The following is a 25781-nucleotide window of genomic DNA, read 5'->3' on the forward strand; positions in this document are numbered from 1 at the left end:
CTGGCTTCTCCATCGTGAAGTATCTCTGCTATGAACTTGTTAGTAAAAGCAGAGTTTCCATTTACAAATGGCCAGAATTCTCCGTGTGGATGGCAGCCCGGAGGAGCTCCTCTTCACAGAGTCATTTAGTAACACACACAGTTGAAGGGAAAGATACAACTGAAGTATTGTGTGGCTAACCCCGTGGCATTTGTTAACATTTAAATTCCTGGGTCAAAAAGTGCTTTCCTTCCTAAGTCACGTGGCTTTGGTTACTCACTGCACCTTCCATGCTTCTACATTTTTTAAAGTTCTGAAAGAGAATTGCACAGGAATAAACATGGTACCCATTTCACCTTCCATTCACTTGTTTCTTATTAAGCAAAAGGTAAGTTACCGAGAAGCATGATCTGTGAGCCGTGCTCTGTGCTGGGCAATTTCAGTCAATTATTGTGATTAGCTCTGGAATCTGACAACAACCATGGGAAGTAAGAGTTTACATTCACTCTGAAGAGGAGGAAACCAAAGTTCAGAAAAATTAAGAAATATGTGCAGAGGTACCCAGGGTGGAAGAGGAGTATGTGCCTCCAGTGGTCATGTGTGGATCACTGGAGCTATTTTAATATGCAGATAACACTGGGTTTGGCACGAAAGGCAAGGCTGGCCAGTGCGCCTGTCCTCCTGGGCGCAAGCAAACTGACAGTGGCAGCAGCTGGTCCCTAAGGATCAACAGCTGACTGGAGTCTACACTTGAAGGTAGGGTAGTGTGACAGTGAGTCCATGGCAAGCATTGTGCATGGTCACCCACCCCGCTGTCCCCACTTCCTGGGGTTCACACCTGGGGTGATGTCCTGCCCATGAGTGGGAGTGGAAGGGATGTGCACTTAGAGGAGCTCATCTGGTAAAAAACAAGTTACACAATTAGACTTACTTGTGAGCAAAAGGAAACAAGGGTGATGGGATGACACGTCTGTAGTTGCATATACGACAGCAATATCTGTTTGCCATTAGACTTTCCTTCCTAAGGACACACCTTGAGAACATACTCTTAAGTGAAATAATCTAACACACATGTGTAAATATTGCATTGTGTCTCTGGTGTGAGAAACTGAAAATGAAAATAAAGACCAAAGGAATAAAAAATACTGTGAAATAGGAAGAAATTGTTCAAAATTGTACAGAATGTGAGATACTTTGCGAATACTTAAAATGTTTTAAGCAAAAAACAAAAGGTAGAGTATTATTAAGAAATAAGCTGAGAGGTTAGCAAGTGAAAATATATTCTTTTAGATCACGATACACAGTGTATTTGCCATTGTTATTCTCTAATCATGTTTGTTATGAAAGATTACTTTTGTCATAGAATGGCTTTCATATTGTCTTTATTAATATCTACTTGTATTATATTAAAATAAAAACATTTTTAAAAAGAAGCACGCTGCCATGGTCTGAACTGCCTCATGCAGGATGCATAGGTTAAAGAACTGAAGCTGCCCTCAAGCAGGTCTCCAGGGAGAAGCTGAGGCCACTCTCTCACAGTCTTCAAGGAGCTGCCCACTGCCAACAGTCCATGAACTTGGATCCAAGTCTGGCTCCAGTCAAGTCCCAGACAGGCCCATAGCCCTGGCTCACATCTGATCACAGCCTGGCAAAGAGCCTAGGTAAGCTGTTGTCTTAGGACGCTAAATTCATGATAATTGGTTGTGTAACAACAGAGAACTAACAGAAGTTCATTCGCAGCCACACAATTGAGTGTGTAACTTTTTAGATATTGGTATGGTCTGCAGAGCTGGGCACTGTGCCATCAACCTGTAACGCCAGCTCTCAGGCACTCAGGGAAGATGAGGAAGGAGGACTGCAGGGTAAAGGCCAGGCCAGGCAACTTGATGAGGGTCTAGCAAGAAGGGGGGGGGGGGAGGAAGAGGAGGGAGACAAGATGAGGGGGAGTGGGAGGAAGGAACAGCCATAGACTTGAAGTAATATAGTTGTCATCAAGGTCATAGAGTCCTTTGTACATTTTCAGTAGCCAATCAGATGGCCTCTGGGGCCCTGGCTGCTGCTGAATTCCTCCTCCTGAAATATCCGCTCCCTGCCCCTGCGTAACACTCCCCACTGGGTCTCTCTCTCCTTCCGGGCTGCTGTGGGTCCCCTTGCACAGGGAGGTCCCTGAAGACACTGCCAGCCCCGCTTCCCCTCTCAGGGCATGTGTCCCGGGCACTCGTGCAGCCCCACATCCCTGCTCTGTCCCAAGCTCCACCCTGAGCTCCTGATTCAAAGACCTGCTGAGCTTCTTGTCTCACATGTCCTGCAGACGGCACAGACTGAGGCTCACTCACACATTCCCTTCCAGAAAGTGCCATCCACCACCCACCACCCACAGCCCACCGCCCGTCTCCCAGTGCCTACCTCCCAGTAGCCACCCCCCCACCCCCCACCCCCGCCAGGGGAGTACAGAAGTCCCTCCCAACTTGCCTTCCCCTGGAGCACTCACCACACCCACCCTGTTAATCTCATCTCCCTGATAATCCCCAAGCCAATGCTCCTACCCCTGCCAGGTAGGACAGCCACCAACTCCCCTGAGGCTGACATCTGCTCAGAGGCACTTTTGAAATCCTCCTCCCCCTCCTTCCTCCCAGTCTGCTCTGCTGCCCATGGGACAAAATGACAGAAAGAGATGTTCACTGTGAAACCCTTAAGCCTCTCTGCCTCTCCTGGCTTTACCACAAGGACAGTGCCCAGGTTGCCAAAGATGCTCAGGGTCACAGCCCTTCATTAGTGGAGCTCCTTCCCATGTCTCTTTTCTCTTATTTGAAAATAACATTTATTTGTGTATCCAACTGCACACTCAAGATCCTGTATCTTATTTCTTCAAAAGGTCACCACACATGCTGCTCATAATCTTTCCCTGGTTCCAGAACAGCTCTGAGATAAAGGCCACCTCCCTTTGTGTGACCTGGTCTTTGCCTAGCTTATGGATCTCATCAGCTCTGCCTCACATTTTATCCTCAATAGAATAGAATAATTTGCAGTTTTCACTCATGCTGCCTTATGCCTCTGCACCTTCACTTACGTTGTTGCTCAGCTTTCCCCCAATGCACATCCAAGCCACGGCGCCTGTTGGGTGTTTTCTTTTCCTCCTGCAATATTCAGCTCCATCATCAGTTGTCCCAGGCCCCTTCTCAGACCTCCTCTTCCTCCCCACCCAGGGTCTCTGCTCTGTTCTTTCATGGAGCTTGGTCTTTCCTCTCTCATGCTGACTGGCTTTGGGCCCAAAGCCTAGTGCAAGGAGAACCCTGGCCCAGCTTTGTAGAGCCCTTGCTGAATTACAATTCTGCAACTTGGACAGCTCACCTGACCACTTCAGATCTCAGGCTCGGTGTTTCTAAACAGGCTTGTTAAACTACCTGGAGGAGTGTGGCAAAGTTTCAGTTAGATTATGTAAAACAAAACAAAACAAAACAAGTCTGGCAGAAACAAGTAGAATCACCTAGCATTAAGATATTTTTAGAACCACAGAAGTAGTCAACTTAAATGAGCTTGACCATTCAAACAAAAAGCACACTCTAGAAATCAAATCAAGCAAGGCAGTGGAAATTATAGAGTTAAAAGTGCGGGCCTTGGGGTAACATGCCCCAGAATGAATCCTGGATCTACCAGTTAGTAGATTCGATGGTTTCAGTAAGTCACGTATCTCTCTGTGCCTCAGTTTCCTCACATCGAATTGGGGATAATAATAGGGTTATCATGGTAATTCACTGTATTAGTGCATTTTTAACTCTTAGCTCAGTGCTTGGCCTTGGGGAAATCTTTCAATAAATAATCTATCTTTACAGTTACTATGATTAATACACTTTAATAGGAAAAGGAAGCACAAATACCCAAACTGCATAATCCCATTGGTGATGGAAATTAGAATGCATTTTTCAGTACTCAAAAAGAATAAAGACAGAACACATATGTCCAGAAATTACTAGTAGTTTTACCTGCGGGATGGGGATATAAGATGTGCTATTCAAGGTAGAATAATGTTACCCTTTATTTGAAATATTTGAATGGTTCATATATGTGATTTAGCAGGGAGATTAAAAATCAAAGTAAAATAAGCTTGGGTAAAATTCTAGAACATGGGTTTGTAAAAAAGAGACAACTTTTTAGACATCTATGGGATTATTTTTCCTGATAACAAAGCTCTTCTGGATTGTAGTTTCTAGAAAATGTATTTCTAGAAAAGGGCTATGGAGAATTGCATGGTAGAAGTACTTGGTTATCGGCTGTAGGGCAGGAAAAGGTGGATGAAATAAGAACAGAAAGCTGAGAGGGCCCAGCCAGCCCCTTCTCTAGCTATGTGAGGAGGGAAATGGGCTATGCTAACGTGAACACAGAATGAAGAGAGTGAAGGACACCCAGGAGCTGAGGCTTGGCCAGAGTGAGAACCCAGGGATCAGCGGGACCCCAGAGTCTGCCTTCACCCCTATTGCACCTTGCAGGGCAGAAGGTTCACTGGGTTCTGAAAGGCTATGGCAGTGATGGCGAACCTATGCCACGCGGGCTGCAGTGGGTACGCAGAGCCCTGTGTGCTTCAACATTGCTCCAGCAGCCAAGCATCAGATATTCAGGTTTAATTGTAGTGTTGGCACTTTGCAATTAATCAGTGGGTTTGCAGTTTGGGCATTCAGTCCCTAAAAGGTTCACCATCACTGGGCTGTGGGCTCCCTAGGGCACCAGAGATGAAATCCAAGACTTGCAGCACATGTACAGGCACACAGAGCCCAGCCTTCAAATATCCACACCCTTGGTGTAAGACATAAACTGCTTTCCTGGGGACTTTAAGGAAAATTCCCTGTCTTAAGCCTTGGCATGAATGGGAAGTAAAACTAAAAATCTCTTGGAATATAATATAAAATGGCTTCAGCCCAGTCATGCACTCAAGCACCTGGTGATAGCCGACACAAATCATTTCTTGGCGGAAACTCATTTTCAGCAGCAGATTTAAGGAATTTCTACAAAGTTTTCTTTAAAAATGAGCTCATAAGTTAAAAATAACACAAAATACAACGAAACAAGGGACTATTAGAAAGATCCAGCAACACAACAGACAGCAGAATCAAGATTGGAAAAAATGCATATTCAAATTGTCCCAGCCAAGGAATTTTTTTTTTTTTGCGAATTAATCTGTAGGGATGAAAACAGTGATCAGTGGTTGCCTGGGGGGAGAAACTGAGGCAGGGACAGGCAGGGAAGATGAAATGAGTATGCTTGGCCGCGGTGGATGTGCTCCCTGTCTTGACTGTCGTGATGGTTTCACAAGTGTACGCCTATGTCAAGCTTATCAAATTGTACACTTTAAGTATGTGAAACTCATTGTAAATTTTTATACCTCAGTGAGGTTGCTGAAAAATAAGAATTTTTAATGTGTTGCAGTATGAAAGAAAATACCAAAAAATTGATGCATTGAGAAATAGTAAAAATGAATGATCAGGTGTATTAAAAGAACTGAATAGACAAGAAAAACATTTTAAAAAATGATAACTGGAATTTAAATCTCAATGACTGCTTAACAGTTGATTAGGTACAAATGGTGAATGGTTCACTGACATGGAAAAGCAACTGGAAGAGATGGTCTTGAATGTTCCCAAGAAAGAGGAAGAGGAGGAAAGAAAGGCCAGGAAACACTGAGCATGCAGAAGGAAGGCCTAATATCTATATGTCTATGTATTATCTATCTATCTATCATCTATCTATCATCTATTTATCTTTAGGATCCCAAAAGCACAGCATATAAGACTAACAGAGGTGTCATTTAAGAGATAATAATACCTGTAATTTCTCCAAAATTAATTAAAGACATCAATCTGAAAATTCACCAAGCCAAATAAATCCCAAACAGCTTCAGTATAACAAATCCACAGACACATTATAGTGAAAACCAGAAGAACAAAGACAAAGAGAAAATTTTAAAAGTTGCTGGAGGAAAAGAAGAAGAGATAACTTTTAAAATCTGAAGGTAATCAGAGCAAAATGGAAGCCAGAAGACCTCAAATAATGTCTACCATGCACTGAAAACAAAGACTGTTAAATAAGAATTAAGAATTGTCGGGGCCGGGGATTTAGCTCAGTGGTTCTGGTGCCTGGCTCGCAAGCGCAAGGTCCCGAGTTTGATTCCTGGTACCAAAAAAAAAAAAAGAACTGTGCAAGTCAGAGACAAATTATATCAAGAATGAGGGTGAGCTTAAGACATTTTCGTAAACAAAAAGAAAATGGAGCGAGTTTAACTACTATCAGAGTTTCTCTAAAGAAATTTTAAAGGTAGAAGTCAAGTAAGCCCAGGAAGATCTGCAAATCAAAGCAAGGATGATGATAAAAAGAAGTGGTATCTGTGTGATGATATCCAATCAAATATGGGGTGTATTAAAAATATCAAAGATGTATCAGGCTTAAAAACACAAAATACCTGAATAACAATACAGAAAAATGAAGAAGAAATGTCTTAAGTTAGATTGTTCCAGAGTTTTGATACTGCTCAGGAAGGAAGTAGACATACAGTAGCTCTTGCCTGTGATAAACAAAGTATGAATCTTAAAATTTCCTGGCTCTCAATTAAAAGATAGCAAACATGGTTTTTAATGTTCAAACTAGAAGAAGGAAAAGACAACTGAAGAGAGGAAAAGAAGAAATTAGATAAAACAAATGAAGAAAAGAAAGTTACTAGACCCTATGAAGTAGACTGATACAAATTAAATGTAGAAATGATTACAGTAAATGAACAATATCAAATGCTTCAGTTAAAAGACATAAAATGTTAGAATGGATAAAGCATAAAGGTGAGTGTATGCTGTTTAGAAGAGGGATATCTACAACACAGGGGTATGGGTAGCTTGAGATCAAGTGGGTGGCATAGATAGTCCTGGCAGCTACTATTCACAAAGAAGCAAGCAAGCCTACGTTAGAAAAGAAATTTCTAGAAAAAGATAAAGATCACCTCTTAATAACCAATAGCTTAGATAACAATTATATAAACCAGAGTATCTATTAGGATAATCTCAACATATATAAACAAAATCAAAACTTCAGAGTGATAGACAGACCCATCATTAAAGTTGGAGATTTTGAACATACTTCTCTAACTGACTGATTAATATGGAAGACAAAATATTTATAAGGACAAAATATAAATTTTAGCATATTTGAAACTCAGTATTGCTTGAATCCAGGTTCAAGTCTTGGCATCAGAATTTATTGGTTATGAACTCTGAGAAAGTTATTCACCTCTTTAGGCCTGCTCTATAAAAGATGGAAAATAGTAAGATTTGTGGAAATTTTATATGAAGCATTTAGGATATAAGCTGAAGAGTAATGGTTCTCTACATATTAAATGTTATTTTTAATCAAATCAATGAACATATTCAGAATACAATAGCCAACAATTGTAGAATACATTTTTTTCAAACATATACAGAACAAATAGAAAACTGGCTATATACTAGGCTAAAAGTAAATCTCATTCAGACTATATTCTATGACACCAAAATGAGGAAATTAGCACCAACATTGAACGTACATCTAGAAAATCACTATAGTTGTACACTTAGACATATATCTTTAAACAATCTGTATACTAAATAGTAACTACACTGGAAATTATAGCTATCTATTTTGTAACGTAAGAAAAATAAACCATCTAAAATGTGGGCAGTACAGTCAGAATAGTATCTAGAGGGAAATTTATATCTTTAAAAGATTCTTCTATTAAAGAAGAAAGGTTGAAAAATAATGAGCCTATTCTCCACAGTATGAGGTTAAAAACAATATAAAAACAAAAGTTACAAAGTAGGAAATGATTTTTATAAGAAGCAAAAATTAAGGAATTTTTCAAAACATGGAATATAGAAAAGAGAGATGGTGTAAGTAATAAAGAAAAGAGAGAGGAAGTTGTAATTACCAAGCTAAAGGTATTGAAATTATAACAAGATATGAATAACTTTACACTGATATATTTTAACTTTTAGGTAGGATAGAAAATTTTTAGAAAAACATGTGATTAGTGAAGTTGACTCAACAAGAATAAAAGAAGATATGCGTAGCCTTCTAATAGGAAAGAAAATTTGCTCAAACTTTGAACTTTCCACAAAAGTATTCTGGCCCTAGTGGTTTAACTAGGAGACTCTGCCACAAAGTAAAGTCATAAATATTTCTAATTTATACAGATTTGAAAAATTACACAATAGGCGAGGACACACTTAAGTAAATTTTGTGGTTAAACATACCTGAATCCCAGAAAGACCTTATGATCACAGAACAATCTCCCTGTAAATATAGGTACAAAAACCTTAAAGAAAATATGAGTCAGTAGAAAGCAGCCCTCTATAACCTGGACCACTCATCATGCCCAAGTTGGGTCCCGTTTAGGAATGAAAGTTCAGGTGAATATTTGATGGTTTAATATTGCTCGGATCTGGAGTCCTCCATAGCTTCTTCCAGTATGAGCTCCAGAGTGGTGGTTCTGGGAGGTGGAGGAATCTGAGCTTGTGAGAAATGAGGCCATGTAGGAGGTATCCAGGTCTTGGGATGACTTTGAAGGGGATTTGGGGACTGTAGTCCTCTGTGCTCCATCTTTTTCTTCCTGGACATGAAGTGAGTGGTTTTTCTCTGTCATGAAATCTCATCACAGGCACAAAGCAATCCCCATAGACTGAAACTTCCAGAACTCTGAGTGAAAAATGAACCTTTTCTCTTCGGAGGTTTATTATCTCAGGTATTTTGTTACAGTGATAGAAAGATGATTAACACAATTGAGACAATAATGAATGTAATATGCCCTAATAAGGGCATACTACTACAGGAAAAATTATGTGACCTCCTCAATTATAGGCAGAAAGAAATATTTGATGAAAATAATACCCACTACCGAGAAAAATCTAGCAAACTAGAAGGAAACTCCAATCACAAATCCCATGGCAGGCATCATACTTACCAGAAACATTGACACAGGCCCCTTGAGGTCAGAGTTGAAAGAACGTCCTCTATTTTCCAGTCCGCAGGCATCCTTGAGCCAGATATCCTAGCCATTTCATCAAGATAAAAAGAAGTCACAAGGTTTGAAGAGTAAATAACACCTCTGACATCCTTTGTTAATAAAATGATTGCCTGCATGGAAAATCCAAAAAGACCTATTCAGATATATCATTTGAATTTGTGGCAGAGTTTAGTGAACTTTTAGATTCCCAAATCAACTTACAAAAATCAGTCATACTTTTATACACAGCCAAGAAACAGCTAATATGATCTAAATGGGTATATTATTGTGAATAGCACAAAAAATAGAAGGAACTGAGAAGTATATCTAACAAAAGATCTTCAAGGTCCTTATGAAGAAAATGAGAAAAGATAATTACTATAAGACTTTAAGGCCTATAAAAATTGAAAAAAGCCAATGTTTGGATTGGAAGATCAGCACCATACAGTGACTGGTATCATGCAAATTCTTCCAAAAGTTATCTACAGATTCATTGTAATTTATACACTATCCTAATAGATTGTGTGTGTGTGTGTGTGTGTGTGTGTGTGTGTACACATTGACAGGATGATTCTATAACATTTATGGCATTGAAAACGTTGCAAAAGGCAGGAAAAGGAAGAGTGCCTTCAATGAGATGAACAAGATTGGCTGACTTTGGCAAATATCAATAATTACTTTACTGATAGTAATTAAGAGAGTGTGATATTGTTCTTGGGTCAGACAAACCTACAAATGAAATGAGAGAGAGAGAGAGAGAAACAGAGAGTTTCTTTTAAGCAAAATTGACATTACAAATCAGTAGCAAAAGAGTAGGTTGTATAATACGTGGTTCAGGACAATTTGTTAACCATATGAAAAAAAGAGTCCTACATGACACTATACACAAAAATGAATTTTAAGTTAGGGAAGATCTGTGAAAAAAGTAGTAAAAGTAATAAATGATCATATAGACTAATATAGTCATGAATTTGTAATTCATTAAAGATCCATGGAGTTGACAAAACAGGTGCATGTATTGGAAGACCAGCACCATACAATGACCTGTATTATGAAAAGTCTTCCAAAACTGATCTGCAGATTCATTGTTACTTACACACCATCCCAATAGATTAATTTATAGTAATGAATAAGTAAAGGACTCAAAGCACAAAACTAAAAATTCTTAAAGAAAAAGTTTAATAAGTTAAAAAGGCAGCAAAATAAAGGCAAATATAAACATAAAAATGGAATACATATTTATTTTGTGTATAGTAGATACAATTTTTAGTATACAGAGTAAATAATTAACTCCTACAAATCAGTAAGAAAATACAAGTGACCTAATAGAAAAATGGGCAAAAGATATGAACAGGCACTTCACAAAACAGGGAACTCAAATGGCCAATGGCAGAGGAAGAAGTGTGATCCCCTTGAACAACAGGGAAATGCAAATTAAAACCATGATGAGATACTATTTCATACCCACCATATGGGCCAAAATTGTAAATATCTGACAATAGTAAGTTTTGGCTGTGATATGGAGCAAGGGAGGCTCTCTGAATCCCTTAAGGGGGTACAAATTGGCATGTTCACTTTGGAGAACAATTGGCCATTATCTAGCAACATTGGATCTGTTTACATCCTTTGTCCCAGCACTTCCTCTCTCAGGTGCGCACCCTGAAGAAGCTACTCCATCTGGAGACTCATGGAGCAATCAGTCCAAAGGAGCTCATCGTAGCAAAACACTGGAAACAACCCAAGTGTACACCAGCAGTAGAATATATAAGTACACTCTGGCAGAGTCACACAATAGAATATTGTTTAGCTCTGAAAACAAATGGAGCCCAGGTACATACAACAACATGGATAGATCTCAGAAACATAATAAATTGTGAGCCAAAAATCCAAAACAAACCAGCAACAACAACCACTGAAAATCAGCACACGCTGTCAAGAGAATTCATTCAGCAGGATTCCATTTACATAAAGTTCAGCAGCATGCAACACCGAACAATAATTTTTAGGAATACAAACAAGTGGTAAAGCTCTGAAGAAAATAAGGGTGCATTCAACACAAAGCAGAAGAGCCACTCACAGAAAAGGCAAGGGAAGGAGCCAAGATGGGTAGCAAAAGGTTCTAGTTGCCAAATTTATCATATGGGTGTTGTGTTGTACTTTGGCTTTTTAGACCTTATACATATTTCATAAAATGTTATGTCTGAATTCGGTAATTCATAAATAGAATTTTACATTGTATTCAAGGTGTAATAAAAGTGACATATCTGGGGTGGTGATGACAATCATTACAATACTGACGAATGTGCTATAGAGAGGGCACTGCCCACATCTCTGGGATTCTAGGGGGTTTCCAGGAGGAATGAGTGTTTAATAGACATCAAAACTTTCTTGTTTCCATGGTTAGGAAGAATCTCCCAGCCCAGGTAAGAGAGGGAAGAGGGAGAATTCTGAAGTGGGGAGGATGCACTCTGGAATGTGTGCCTGAGATCTCACCAATAGCATTTCAGAGTCTCTGGAGTTTGGACAGTCTAAGAATTAGTAGGGATTCGGTCAAACACAGCACAGTACCATGTATGTGCATCAGGGAGATATTCTGGTTAATAACAGCCTTGTACTTGAATCCTCTGTCTACCAGCTTTGCAGCTATTTGACCTTGGATGAGTCATTTCTTCACCTTGAGGTTCAGTCATGACGATTGGAATTGTGTGGACCTAAAGATGCTGCTTTGAGGGTTAGATAAACAATGCCTAGAATGCACTGAGACGAGGCTGATCGACAGTGAGGGCTGATTACGTGTTACTTTGTTTACCCTGTGAGTTAAAAGGAAGGATGAGAACCACAGCACACACAGGCGTGAGGGTGCAAGGGAGTCGGGGTAACAGAGAACAACGCCAGGCTGGAGCCCTGTGTGGTGTCACTGCAGAATAGCACTGGGAGCCCAGTGCAGAGCAGGGAACAGGTCTAAGTTGTAGGTACCTGGCCAGGCAGGTGAACATGGCCTGAGGCAGAAGCCCTTCCTAAAGGGTGTCAGGTAGGAGCGCAGCAGAGGTGAACAGGGCCCGAGTCTAAGCCTTGTGCTATGGGACATTTTGTTGTCAGGAAAACCTTCCTGGCTGCTCTGCTGCAGGAGTAGCTTGGGGGCAGCAATGTGGGAACTGATGGAACAGCCATCTGGGAGGCTGCCGGCCCCCTTGCCAACCTGCTTGGTTTACCAGCAGCCCTTCACCCGGGGTGGGGCTAGATAGGAAGGGACTCAGGAGCCGCACAAAAGCCGCGTCTTTGACAGGTTCTCTTGGTGGCTCAGTCTCAGAGCTGATTTTAAATGCAAAGAGGGAAATGGGGGCAGCATGGTGAGCGGGGTGGTGCGGAGGAGGCCGAGCTCAGATCTTATCTGGACTCTTGGGCTGTCATCGGAGCTGTTCAGAGCAGGTGCTTCAAAGCCCTCGGCATTCCCTGCACCCGGCCCGCATCGGGCACACACACAAAGTGGGCATGCATTATTCACACGGCATCGCTCGCCTGGTGCAGCTCGGCAGAGCGTTTGCAATGTCGGTCCCTCCTTCCCCAAAAGCCCATTGTTAAGAATTATAAACAAACAGGACGGAAGCCTCCACAGTCACTTCGCTGGTGCTGCTGGCGGGATCCACAGTCATAACAGGAAATCATGCACTCGCTGCAGAAAGATTTGTTCTAAGAGACGGTATGATTGCCACTGACCTAAATTCCAGCACCCCAGCCCTGTGCCTGCAGAACTTTCAGCAAAGTACTGCTGGGGAGAGGCAGATTCAACGGATCTGTAGCGATCACTTTCTTTCTGTTCTATGAATGCATTGCCACGACTATCCAGTGACCCTGAAACCTACTTCTAATTCTGCAATTGGCTCCCCCAAGGTGGACTTAAAGGGGGCAGAAGACAACTGCATGCAGGGTTTGGAGAGAGCAGAGGGTGTTGTTGGCTTTTCATTAGCGAAAGCTGATGTCACCCTTGCTGTGACTGAGCGTAGTGACAGTGAAGCCGGGTCTGGCCTACAGCCACTTCCTTCCTGTACCTGTGATCTTTGAGATCCATCACTAAGTAGTTATCCAGAGGACCTTGGCTGTGGAAACTGGGCCACATTCTTTTCTACTTTGCAGATATGCTCATCTGGGCACAGTAGCCAAATGCCTTGCCCAAGGTCTTGAGCTCAGAGTTCACTCAGCTGGCTACTGTGCACCCATGGCAGAATGCAGCTTCTCAGGCCTTTTCATTCATTCATCCATTCATGCCATCCCTAAGTAGGCCATTCTAGAGCACCTGCCTCCTGCCAGGTGTGGTGCTGGAGGCTAATGATACAGAACTCAACACAATGTAATCCTAGCCCATAAAATGCTCATAGTCCAATAAGAGTAGATAGGTTAGCTACTAAATGTGACATGATGTAATAAGAACTATAATCCAGTCGCTAGGGGATTCCAGAGAGGAGTATTCTTTTCCCGGAAGGCTTCCTTGAAGAGGTGACACAGCATTGGCCTATAACACTAATAACCTGCATTTAGCAATAAGAAAGGGGATCAGAGGTCACAAGATGTGTGAAGTCTTTGAAGGTGGATCAGCATAACCCCTGCCTTCGATCATTCATTGTGGTAGGGGAAGTGGGTGCCCCCGGGCTGTGGAAATGGCTCACGACAATGATGGGTAACCCAATAAACAGGTAGCCCTGGTGTTCAAACGCTTCACAGAAGCCATAGAATCTGAAGAACAGTTCTTTTGTCACTAGGAAGCCCTTTTACAGTTTAGGAAGCCACAGGTTACAGAACTGAAGGGACTTGACCTGTCACAGAGCCAGAGCCAGCGAGGGAGAAACGAAGATTTACACCCCAGGGCCCCAAAGCCTGGTCCAGTGCCTCCCTGAGTGCAGGAGCTCTGGAGCACTTCCCTTTCCTCACCATCCAGACAGCCTCTGGATTGGCACAGTGTAGGATGTCAGCATGCACAGCACTGTACCTTAGGAGCTGGGGTCCCACTGCACCTCCCAGCTCCTACCACACCTGCAGGGTCCTCCGCACACTCAGAGCCCTGGGGCCTGCCTCCCTGTGATGAGGGAGAGTGGAAGAGTTTTGCCGGCGTGTGCGGGGTGCTCCTGCAGAGAGGCAGCAGGAAAGAGGCGGCCTGGAGTGCACCCTCAGGAGCCCCTGCTCAGTACCCCTCACATAGGGGAGCTCAGGGAGGACCCCCCCCCGCCCCAGAAGGAACTTGGGCTCTCAGGGAGGCCAGAACAGGGGACAGGGGCCTCAAAGGCTGCTCTGTGCTCAGGTGATGTCCCAGTCAGGGTGGTGCTCTGGCCAGTGCTGGGCCAGAGTCTGGGATACCACGGGGAGGAGCCTGGCAGGCCTCCTCACACTTGGCCTGACTTCTCATCCACCTGGCCCTGGCTGTGTGGCCCTGGATGAGCCGGTTGCATCTTGCTTCCCGTTCACTGAGGTGAAGGTGGGGCTTGGCTCAGTGAGTGGCAGGCAAGGGGTTCCTGAGGGCACCCCATGAAGAGGAGGTAGGACCAGGTTCTGACCCAGCACTGCCAGGATACACTCTGTGCATCTTGGGTTAAACTTCCCTGTGCCTCAGTTTCCTCAACGGTGAACTGAGAACATTGACTTTACCAGAAGAGGAGGGGAGTCCTCTGAGTGGATTATGGTCAAGGTAGACATTTTCCAGGACTTACTTCAAACGTTCTGTTCCCTGTAGCTGGAATATTCTCCTCCGTGCTTACCACCCGCTCTTTTCTCTCCCCTAACTCATTCTATGTCTATTTTGCATTTTTCCATATCTATTTTTTTTGTTTTGCTTTTCACTGATACATGATAATTTTACATATTATGGGTACCATGTGGGGTTTCCATTTAGGTATCCATTGCATAATGATCAAATCAGGGTAACTAGGGTATCCATCATCCCAAAATTTATATTTCTTCATGATGATAACATTAAAAAGAATCTCAAAAAGCAGCTCTCATGGAAGTAGAGGGTGGAATGGTGTCCACCAGAGGCTGGGGAGGCGAAGTTGAGGGGAGAAGGGGAGAGGTTGGTCATCCTGTGAAATCGACAGGAGGAAGGAGCTCTGGGGTCGTACTGCATGGAGGGTGACTATAATTAGCAACAATGCAATGTGTATTTCACAACAGCTACAGGAGAAGTGATTGCATGTTCCCTATCCATGCTCATTCCCAAGTTCAAGTTTCCTTTTGGAATGATGCTATCCCTCCTCTCCAACAGAGCACCTTCCTTTGTCATAACTGTGCTTTGAGATCATGATTATGATGTGCACTTGCATCCCTATTAGGTGGACATCAGCCCAGTAGACCTGCACCCCACAAAGCAGCCCCTGTTGCTAGCTTGTGCTCAGGAGTATGCTCTTGGCCACAGCCATAGCAAATGCTCATGAAAGAGGAGGATAAACTGCCAGAGTAGGACAAAGGACCACCAACTTTCCAAATGGCTGCAGGAGGGGAGCTGCTGCAGACCTGTTGAAAGCTTGTTTATTCCCTGGAGACCACCAGCTTCTCAGACCAGCGTTTACCAAATCTATGGTGGTTTCACCTTATCTGTTTTAGAGTGTTGTCCCATACAGGTATACACTGCATTAATAATCAAATCAAGGCAATTAGGGTATCCATCACCCTATTAAAATAAAGTATTGCACTCCCAACAAAGTGATTGTCTTATGCAGAATGCACCAGTAATTAACCTTGCAGAGACACTCTTCAAATCACTCTGGATGTTCATTGCTAGGTTGTGCAGTTCCTCCCTCCTCTCCTGTTTATATCTGCATAACTGTGTGTGTTGGTTGTGCTTTTTAATTCTCCCTGTATATTTTGACTTTATTAATTGATTCCATCTGATTACATTAATCAAAAGTAATTGAGATGTAAAATAGTTTTCAGTTGAAGTTTTTTTAACAGCCCGAACAGTAAAGAAAAGGGGATCAGAGTCTACTGACCAAATTGTGTTAGAAATAGTTTGCTGCCCGTTCAATGAATATTTTAAGTACAGTTTATGGAACTCCAAATTTATAATGCTTCACTGATTTGCTAAGAACATATTTTATTCTAATATTTAGTTATTTTATGCTCCTCTAAAACAGGTACAGTATCTTGATAAGAGAGTAGAGAAATTAACCAAGTTATTGTGTGGCACAAGTTAAATTTGTTTTATGTGTAATACAAATCTTTAGATTTTGTTTTTTGCTTGAATTTCTAGAAATGTGAACGAATGAGGTTTTAAGTACACAGTGCTACTTAGAAAGGTTGGCTGTTAAAAAGAAGCAATGGTATATCAGCACAAGCCCTAGAGATGTAGGAAGAATAGAGAACTTTTCCCTCCAGCATCTAGTGTGGGGCTCTTCTGTCTCCAGGGAGTCAGAGGTCAAGCTTGGGCCTTTCAGACTTTTCCCTAGTGTGTGTGTGTGTGTGTGTGTGTGTGTGTGTGTGTGTGTGTGTGTGTCAGCATATGTGTGTGTATTTACATTTATACGGTACCGTGGGCCGAGCCTGAGGATGGCCCTTCAACTCCTTCCTGCTCCTTTTCTCCCCACAGACGCAGTCCGTTTGACTCACCTTGTAGACCCTGGACGACACAGCCCCCGGAGACAGTTACCGTAGCATGTCCTTCCTCGGTCCCTTCCTGCGCATGCCCTGATCAATCACGCTACGTTCTGCCTAGCCCACGTGGGCCACGTAGTGCTATTTGCCCCACCTTCTCTTCCTGTTTGCCTTCCACTATAAATAGTGTGTGGCGCTCCAGGCAGCCGTTAGCTCCCACCAGACGAGCTATGGTTCCGTCTCTTCTCAGCTATCAAGAGTAATCTTGGTGTTTGTCGTCTTTTCTTCATCTCCCCCCACTCTCCCAGGCTTTCCCGTATGCTGTGTGGGTCGCGGGAATAAGGCATTTGACTTAATTTTTTCCATAATTGGAATTCAACTAGGCATTTTGTTGCACAGTTGAATTCTTCTAATGGTCTTCTAATAGACATCAGAAACTCGTCTCTGTTAGATCGATCTGTCTATCTATCTATCTACCTGTCATCCATCTATCTACCTATCTTTTTTCCATCCATGCTGGTATTCTGTATCATGCATGCACAATAATTAATTTAATGAAGCCCACTTACTTTGTTAGCAATTTTTGCTATTATTCATAACACACACAAAGCCGTGATAAGCCTTGTGCATGTATCATATAATACAGAGACTAGCTTTCTGCAGGTGTAATTCCTAGGCCCTTTGTTCTGCCTGTGTGAGCCACATTTTCATTTATTTTGCTATGAAAACCTATAGGTAGTTTGCTACAATTATTCATGTGACTTGGGCCTGCAGCCCTGGAATATTCCATAGCCGTGCTGTGAAAGATCTTCATGTGAACCCTCCTATGGCGACATGCAATTTATTCACAGAATTCACCTGTGTGCTTCCATTGCTAAGAAAACAGAGACCCTGCTCTGTGAACTCTGCTCAGCTCTGCTGGCTGTCTACATCTTGTCCTAAAAGCAAGAAAAATTGTCAGTTTTCAATTCACTTTGTTCTAGGTTAAATTGGTAAAGATGGTGATTCTTGTTCATCCAGGGGCATTTTCTTTCTTTTAAAAACATTGTGTAAAGATGATCAGATGTCCATGCTCCCTCCCACATCTCCACAGGAGCGTCGCCTTGCCCTGTGCAGCACAGCGGCCTTGAGAGGGAACTCAGGAGTCCAACCAGACAGGCCCATTCCCTACCAGACTTTGGGCAAATGGCTCAGCATCTTTCTGCCTTGGCCTTGCCACCTCTGAGACTGCAAGTGTGGTCAGGGGTGTCGAGCCCTCTGGATAGCAAACAGCAATTTTTATTACGTCAGAGCTGTATAAAGGTTGAAAGCCTGGCTTTGGATTTAGAGAATCTTGCAGTCAAGATTCTGCTCAGCATCTGCTTTGGTGGATTATTTGGGTGACTTAATAATCCCATTCCTTCTGACAGATGATGAAATCCCTCGAGTAAATCCCAGAGTCCCCCCGTGTGCAGTGTCACCCCCTCACCTCTGGTGCTGGCTGCTCAGCTTGGCTTTGTCACCTTTGCGACAAAGACCACAGCTTTGCTGAATTAAAAATAAAGACCTAAGCTGGCAAACCGAAGTGAATGGAGCCCATTGTTTAACGTGACTTTCCCTTATCTGTACAACACATGCATAAGATAATGCTGTTGACATTTTTGTCACCGAAATGAGATGCGGACCCTTAGCACTGCTTTAGATGGAAGTCTTAGGAGGAGGCACAGCAGCTTTCTTAGCATTCTATGATAAGAAAGACACTGCTCCTGTCTGACCAGGAGGCAACTGTAGCCCTGGCTCCCTCGTTCAACCACCTGGAGGAGCTGGCATGATCTGGCCAGTCCCAGAGAGGACATGGAACTGCGACTAAATAGGACGTGAGCAATGCAGAGGAGTGCAAAGATGCTTTCCGGTGCCTTTCCTTTCATAGATGATAAAACTGAAGAAAGGGGTCACCAGGGGAGAAAGGCAGACCATGTGACTCCGTGAGGCGCAGGGGTCCTTTTAAAATACCAGGGTATATTTTGTCTAAGAACTGTCCTTTTTCGGCAGACGGTCTACAGATTGTAATTCCATGTATAACACATCACTCCAAGCCCGTACCCATCTCTTCATCTTCAGCTCTGAGTGCTTTGGACTGAGCTTCAAGTGTGCCTCATTTAAGCACATTTAAAAAGTCCCCCACACTCAATTCACTGAAACATGCAACAAAAGGAACTAAGAGAGGAAGCCGAAATCTTAGTAGTTCCCTACACATTGAGTCTGGGCAGGAAAATAAAAATAACAATAAATCCACACCTAAGCATACTTAGTGGAACTGGCAATTGGTAAAAATTAAGAGACAAAAGCAACCAGTGAGAAAAGGCAGGATGTACGTGTGGAGGAAGGATGCTATGGAAGGGGAGGGATGCTGAACTAATGCCAAGCAAGACATTGGTTGACTATGCACACAGATTTATAGCAAACAAAGTAATTATTATGAGTTTGAATTTGTATAGCTTTGAAACAACAATACTAAAATATGAGACAACAATACCATGAAAGACAGGAGAGGGAATTCAATGCTCCGTAGTCTTTGTAACACTAAAGAGAATAATCATGTCAAATAGACTTTTCTTAGTCAAATATTTATTTTAAAGGTAAGAAACTGACACAAGAAAAAAGGAAAAAAATCCATAATAAAGTTAGGGCAACAAACTCAAATAGAGGCAGAAATTAAGGAGAAAATTAAAAATGGGTAAATAAAAATTATTAGAGTATATTTAACTTTATCAGTGGTCACAGTGAATATAAATAAATGAAACTTTCTAGTTATAAGAAAGATACGTATATTGGAGTAAAATAAAAAAACTTCCAGCTATATTCTGTTTGCAAGAAACATGCATAAATGTAGTGGCACAGAAATATTGGAAGTGAAAAATTTTAAGAGAATGATAAGAAGAAACAATTTAGGAAATCCCAAGGAATCTGTGAAATATTTCTAGAGGTAAGAAGTCTATCAAAGTCACTGGATGTAAGAAAAACATATAAATAATTCACTATATTTTTACATACTAGGAGAAAACACATAGGTACCAAAATTTAAAATATAAAACTACTTAAAATAAAAAAACCTTAGTTATAAAACTAGTAAAAATTGCAGAACTTATATGATAAAAATGATGCTACACTGATAAAGAAAATAAAAGTAAATCTGAAAAAGAGAGACTTTCTTCTTGGATTGAGAAATCCAACATAGTAACAGTATCAGTTATCTACATGGTGAGAGCTAAGTTTAATGTGATTCCAATCAAAATCTCAGTGAGATTTTTTTGGTAAAGATAAGATTATTTTGAAGTTCATATGAAAATAAAGAGACAGAGAGAGAAAGGCTAGAATACATAAAACTATTTAAAAAAAAAAAAGAATAAGGTTGGGAGCACTCTGGCTACCCAATTTCCAGAATTAGTATAGGGTTATAGTAATCGAAACTGTGGTGTTGCTACAGAAATAGACACATAGATCAATGAACAGAATAGAATACTCAGAAATAAACCTACTCAAAATATGCCTAATGAGTTTTTTAAAGTGTCAAAGTAATTAATTGAAAAGGATAACATTTTCAATAAATAATGCTGGAGAAATTGTAAGCCCACAGGCAAAAAAGTACAAAAAATCCAAGTGACCTGAGTCTCACCCTTATACAAAAATTAAATCTTAAATAGATGAGGAATTTAAATAAAGAAGTGTGCTTCAGAAAAAAATCTTCAGTATCTAAGGATAAGTACACTTGACATAAACCACACAATCCATAAAAGGAAAAACTGATAAGTTGGATTTCATCAACATTAAGAACTTTTCCTCTGCAAAAAACACCGTTAGAAGAAGAAAAAGACAAGCTGCAGAGCGGGAGAAGATCTTTGCATACCCCAATGGGATAAAAGAATCCATAAAGAACTCTTAAAAAGCAATTATAAAAAAAAAAACCTAACAAAAACCTCAAACAATTCAATTGGAAAGTGGTCAAAGACAACAGAGACATTTCACTAAGGAAGATATACATACAGCAAATCAGCACATGAAACGTTCAACATCTTATTAGGGAAATGTGAATGAAATCAGCAATGATATCAGTCTATACCTATAGAAGAGCTACAATAAAAGAGAATGAAACATCAAATGCTGGTGAGGACACACCAAAACTGGGTTCCCTCATCCTTTGCTGGTGGGAATGTAAGATGGTACAGCTATTCAGGAAGAGATTTTGTTAGTTTCTTAAATTCTCAACACACAGTTACCCTATGATCAAGGAATTGCACATTTAGTTTTCAATTTATATCAGAAAAGTGAAGATTGAAATTCACATAAAGATCTATATACAGATGTTTATAGTGATTTCATTCATAATAGTGGTCATGGCTACAAAGCGAGTATGAGAACTCCTTGTATCAATGGAAATGTTCCATAGTTCATTGTACATTGTTGTTATCCTAGTCTGGGTATTAATATCTTGCATGACTTGAACATTGGGACAAACTGGATAAAGAGCACATGGGGTCTCTCTTTATGGTTTCTTAAAACTATATGTGAACCTGCAATTATTTTAAAATGTAAATGTTCATTAAAAAATAAACATGCAAACAATTTCCATCTGTTTTCTGTTTACAAGGGAAGCACACATAAATAATGAGAGAAATATTGTAGGCAAAGAGATTTAAAAAATACAGTAAAAGTACAATCCAAAGGAAAGCTGGAAAGGCAATATCAGTATTACATCAAATAGACTTTGAAGCAAAAAAGGCATGAAGGGAAAGAATCTCATTAGATAACAAAACAATAGAGACAGCTCTGCAGGAAGTTATAACAATCCCAAATCTCTGTGTTCCTAACAACACACTCTCAAAGTAGGAAAGGTGGGCAGAACTGTAATAATAATAATAGAGACATTCGGTTGCAGTGATAGATTTTAACAGTCTCTTAGGAGAGATCAGAAAGACAGAAATTTACTATGGAAAATTCAAGCACTAAAAATAACAGGCATAGGGTTGGAAGTTGTAGCTCAGTGGGAGTGTTTGCCTGGCATGTAGTAGGTCCAGAGTTTGAGCCCCAGTACTATAAAAATGAATGAATAAATAAATACAAACAAGTAAATAGGCTTGAAGGTCAGTTTCGAGAAGTTGTTTCCATCATTCTGCAGAAAAAAATAAGTGAGATAGAGCATGGTTTTTATGACAGTGATTTTCTTTGTTTCAATGGAATGTCTTTATTTACCACTGTGCCTTTACAATAGCCTTTCTCCTATAAAATGATACTATTGATGGCCTGATGTTTATTACTGTTGCTGTTTAATTTCTTTCTTCAATGGACAAAGTTCAAGTCTACCATACTGTAAGAACTGGGAAGAGATTCTGATTCTCCTGCTCTTCCTGGTTCCTCAGTGAACAGAGCGATTGGGGTCCCTGGTGGAGGGCCACTGACGCTTGCTGTGTGTGCTCCCATGACTGCGACTCCTCACTCCACGCACTTTTCTCAAGGTGACCTTCTTTGTAATGACCTTGAGGGCAATGTTATCTCCCATCCCCCATTTAACAGAAGAGTAAACTGCATTTCAAAGAACTGTGTTAACTCTTGCTACCTGAAGCTTTTCACATTTAGCATTTGATCCCCAGTTCAGGCCACTTTTTCCAGCAAATGTCTGTTCTCCTTCCATTACCCAAGTCACTGTTTGAACTGCGGTTCTCCATGGTGATGCTTTCCCATCCTGTGGGCTGCTCCATGAAGTCACACCCAGTTTAGAATAAATAACACTATTTATTTGAGGGGAAAAAAGAAAGTTTTGAGCTCTCTGCATTAAGTTCCTGTCAATATGCCTTCTCAAATTATATGCTTCTCAAGAGGAGAAGGCTGCTTTAATAAAAATAGATCCTACACGACATGTTATTCTTTATAATTGGACCAAAGATCACAAAGGGTGCACACTTACAAGATAATCTGAAAATGAACAGACAAATAATATAGTAATCACCAAATCCTTATTACTCGAAGCCTATCCTTGGCAGGAGGCCCTTTCTCCCTTGATGATCAGGCCTGACCCCTATTAATTTTAATAGGAGTTAAGTAGTCACATCAAGGGAGGTATCACTGAGTACACTCGCAGCAAAGCAACCCTGGAGATTAAGACCTCCACTTTTGGCTTTCTACTGAAAATGTGACACATCGCCTGATGCTTATCTGCTTTTAATTGTGTGTTTTGTGTGTGTGTGTGTGTTTTCCTCCCTTCTTTTTGCAGAGGAGGCAATTTGCAAATCATTGCTATCTGCCTCCCTACAAGGAAGAGATAAATTATATGAGAGGCTGTGGCGTTTGGCCTGTTTGATATCCTTTCCTGATAAATTGAAGTGCACTTTCATAATTAATACCCAATCTTTTCTGATCAACTCCAAGGGTGCTAAAGCTTGGGGATATCTGACTGTAATGAAAAACAATTGTTGTGATGCACTCTGCTTTTTCCCCCTCCTTTTTATCATTATGGTCAAAAATATGCACAGAACAAATCTAGCAGAGATTTTGTTGGACAGCGTTAGAAAGATCTCTCGGTTTTATTAAGCAGTGTCTTCAAAGATTAAGCAGAGACAGACCTGCTTCTGTGAGCTTTTTAACATGTAAGTGACATTTCCCTGCGTTTAAATATGGCTTTGTTAGGCTGTGCTTGCAATCAGAATGCAAAAAAAGCCCCGCTGTTGGAACCTGAAACCAAAAAGAAATAGATCCTCCTTTAGTTTCGCTCTTGAAATAGGAAGTCGAGAGAAAGCCAGAATCAGAGAAATCAAATTAGATTTAAAATTCCTGTGAACTCTCCAAATGCAAGATCAGGATAAACACTTCTTTCTGAACAACTAAACCAAACAAAGCAAGACACCATTTAATAAGATTTTGTGACAGATAAGTGAGTCTGTATTTATGCAGGACTTCATGGCTGCAGAAAGAATTTAGAAAATTAGCTCACAAATTCCCTACATAGGCTGACTTAGGTCAGGCAACAATTATTGAAATAAGACCATGTTGCAGATAAGGAAATTGAGGCTCAGTAGGTGGGCATGACTTCTCAGGGCAGAGCTGGGGTCAGTGTGCAGATCTGCTGATTTCGGGTGGATTTCTCTTTCCACAACAGGAGTCTCCCTAGTATTTCATGGTGACTCAGAAGTCACTAAGTACATGTGTGATTTAGACAAAACAGAGAAGAGGAAAAGCCTATGTCAACCCATTGGTGAGCCACTTCCATTCGTCTTCCATCTTTTCTTTCCAGAACACCAGCCAGACCCCTGGCATCTTAGGGTTACTGCTGGGACCCGATGCTCCCGCTCCTGTCCTGCTGTTTTGATTCCTGGCTCCTCTTACATTCACAAGCCCAGGCTATCAACCATGAAGTGATATATTCCTGTCCATGAAGACAGACCAGAGAACATGCTCAGCTCTGGAGCAAACAGCAACTTGGAGGACTGTCCAGAGAGCTGTGGATGTAGATGCCAAGGTGATTTGTTTTTTTGTAAAAGAGCTGAGCTTCTGGAAAAGACCACAGAGTCATGTGGCCTTACCCTTACTAGAAACAGATAATTATTTTTAAGTTCCTGATTCATGGGGAAAGTAAATAAGGCCAAACTGAGACTTTATATTTCAATGTGCTTTCCATGAGCTGAGGGAGATTTTGTGATTCCTGTGATATTCTACAACATGAAACCATCCTTCCAAACACCCAAACCTCTACTATTATTGTTCATATATTCATTGAAAACCTGCTTGGGGTAAAGATCTTATCTGCTATGGAGCTTACTTTCTAGTAGAGACCGAAGCAAGACGTAACACGTAAGTTTAAAATGCAGGTGCCGGACGGTGGTGCAGAGAACACAACTCAAGGGGAGTGGACAGAAAATGAAGAGTGGGTTTGTTTCAGGAGATGTCTCCAAGGAAGTGGCATTTTGAACAGTGACTTGACCAAAAAGAGCAAACCATGTAAACAAGGAGGGAAAGGGCATTCTAGGAAGAAGACTAGCAGGGTGAGGACATTGTAGGGTTCACAGCTATGGTGCACTGGGAGCACAGCGTGTTGGCCAGTGAGAGAGGGCTGGCTGGGACCTCAGAGCCTTTGCAAATGCACCCACAAAAGGACATCCCAGACTGCCACCACCGAGCTTCGTGAATTTGGGAAGTTTATTTCTCCCTCAAGCTTATAACCAGTAGAAGTAGACCTAGGGTGCAGATCCTCAGGCCCAAAGAGACGTGCTTTGTTGTCCACATGTGGTTAGGGTTAAATGCTGGATGTTCCCGAAACCTATGCTAAGGACCACGGACTCTTGGCTGCAGGGTAGAGAGTTGAATAAAGCATTTTGTTCCAGGAAGTGATTTGATGGAGGTAGAGGTTTGATTCAAAGGTAAGTAAATGCTCACAGGAGGTCAGTTTAGAAGTAGCCAGTTTTGGGTTCCCATTGGCTCAGTGAGAACAGTCAGAGGCAGGTGTAAGAAATGAGGTTTGGAGAAAGGAACATTCAGAGGAGTTGCCAAAGGCAAAAAAGAGGCCAGGCACATGCAGGTGGCCTTGAAATCTCACATACATCAAGAACTGAGAGCCACACTGACCGGGACCCAGGGTGAAGAGCAGCAGCATGCTTGGGGATTGTGTGGATGAACCAAGTTTGGATTGCACAGAAATTTGTCTCTCGGAGATGACAATACATAGTGGCTAACCTTAGAATCACATGCTGCTCTGAGAATTAAAACCATCACAGCCTCAATGGATGGATTAGTCCTTTGTTGGCACAAACCCACTGAAACAACTTACAAGTGCACGCCGGGACTTGGGTGTAAACTGAATCCTGATTCAGGGGATCAGCGACCCTCTCGGAGAGTTAGGAATGCAATGAGATTATCACTCAAGAAGTGGATGCTTGGTGGATTTTGTCACATTGATCAGGGATAAAACCTTTGTGATCAGTTGGAGGATGAGCAACCTAGGACAGAAAAAGGGCAAGTCCAGCCTTCTAGATCCCCCAGTGCCCATAAGAACTGTGCCAGTGAAAGCAGCCCTTGCTCAGAGCTTTCTGTGGTGTGAAACTGTCCTAGCCACATGTAAGAATCTCCTACCCACTCTTTGAGCCCCGATGCTCTGCTCACTAAACAACCTCTGAGTCCTTGTGAGAATTTGGATCAACATGAGCCTTTTTTTTTGGTACCAGGGATCGAACTCGGGTCCTTGTGCTTG

The 25781-nt window shown here is 41.6% G+C and overlaps 1 long non-coding RNA gene across 2 annotated transcripts; it reads right to left on the reverse strand.

Moving 5' to 3' along the window:
- Positions 1-7896: 7896 nt before the first annotated feature.
- LOC110345787 (uncharacterized) lies at positions 7897-16670 on the reverse strand. Of its 2 annotated transcripts, none has more exons than XR_002389395.2 (3): positions 16583-16670; positions 8951-9037; positions 7897-8599 (listed from the first exon to the last, which is right to left on the reverse strand). It is a non-coding gene; the product is annotated as an uncharacterized LOC110345787 (long non-coding RNA). The 2 variants fall into 2 exon arrangements; XR_002389389.1 differs by having other exon boundaries at positions 8951-9123; positions 16583-16654.
- Between the last annotated feature and the right edge of the window lie 9111 nt (positions 16671-25781).

The sequence above is a fragment of the Heterocephalus glaber genome, unplaced genomic scaffold (assembly GCF_053883595.1).
Source record: "Heterocephalus glaber isolate CG9 unplaced genomic scaffold, H.glaber_assembly_v1.0 deba00001608, whole genome shotgun sequence".
Classification (NCBI taxonomy): domain Eukaryota; kingdom Metazoa; phylum Chordata; class Mammalia; order Rodentia; family Bathyergidae; genus Heterocephalus; species Heterocephalus glaber.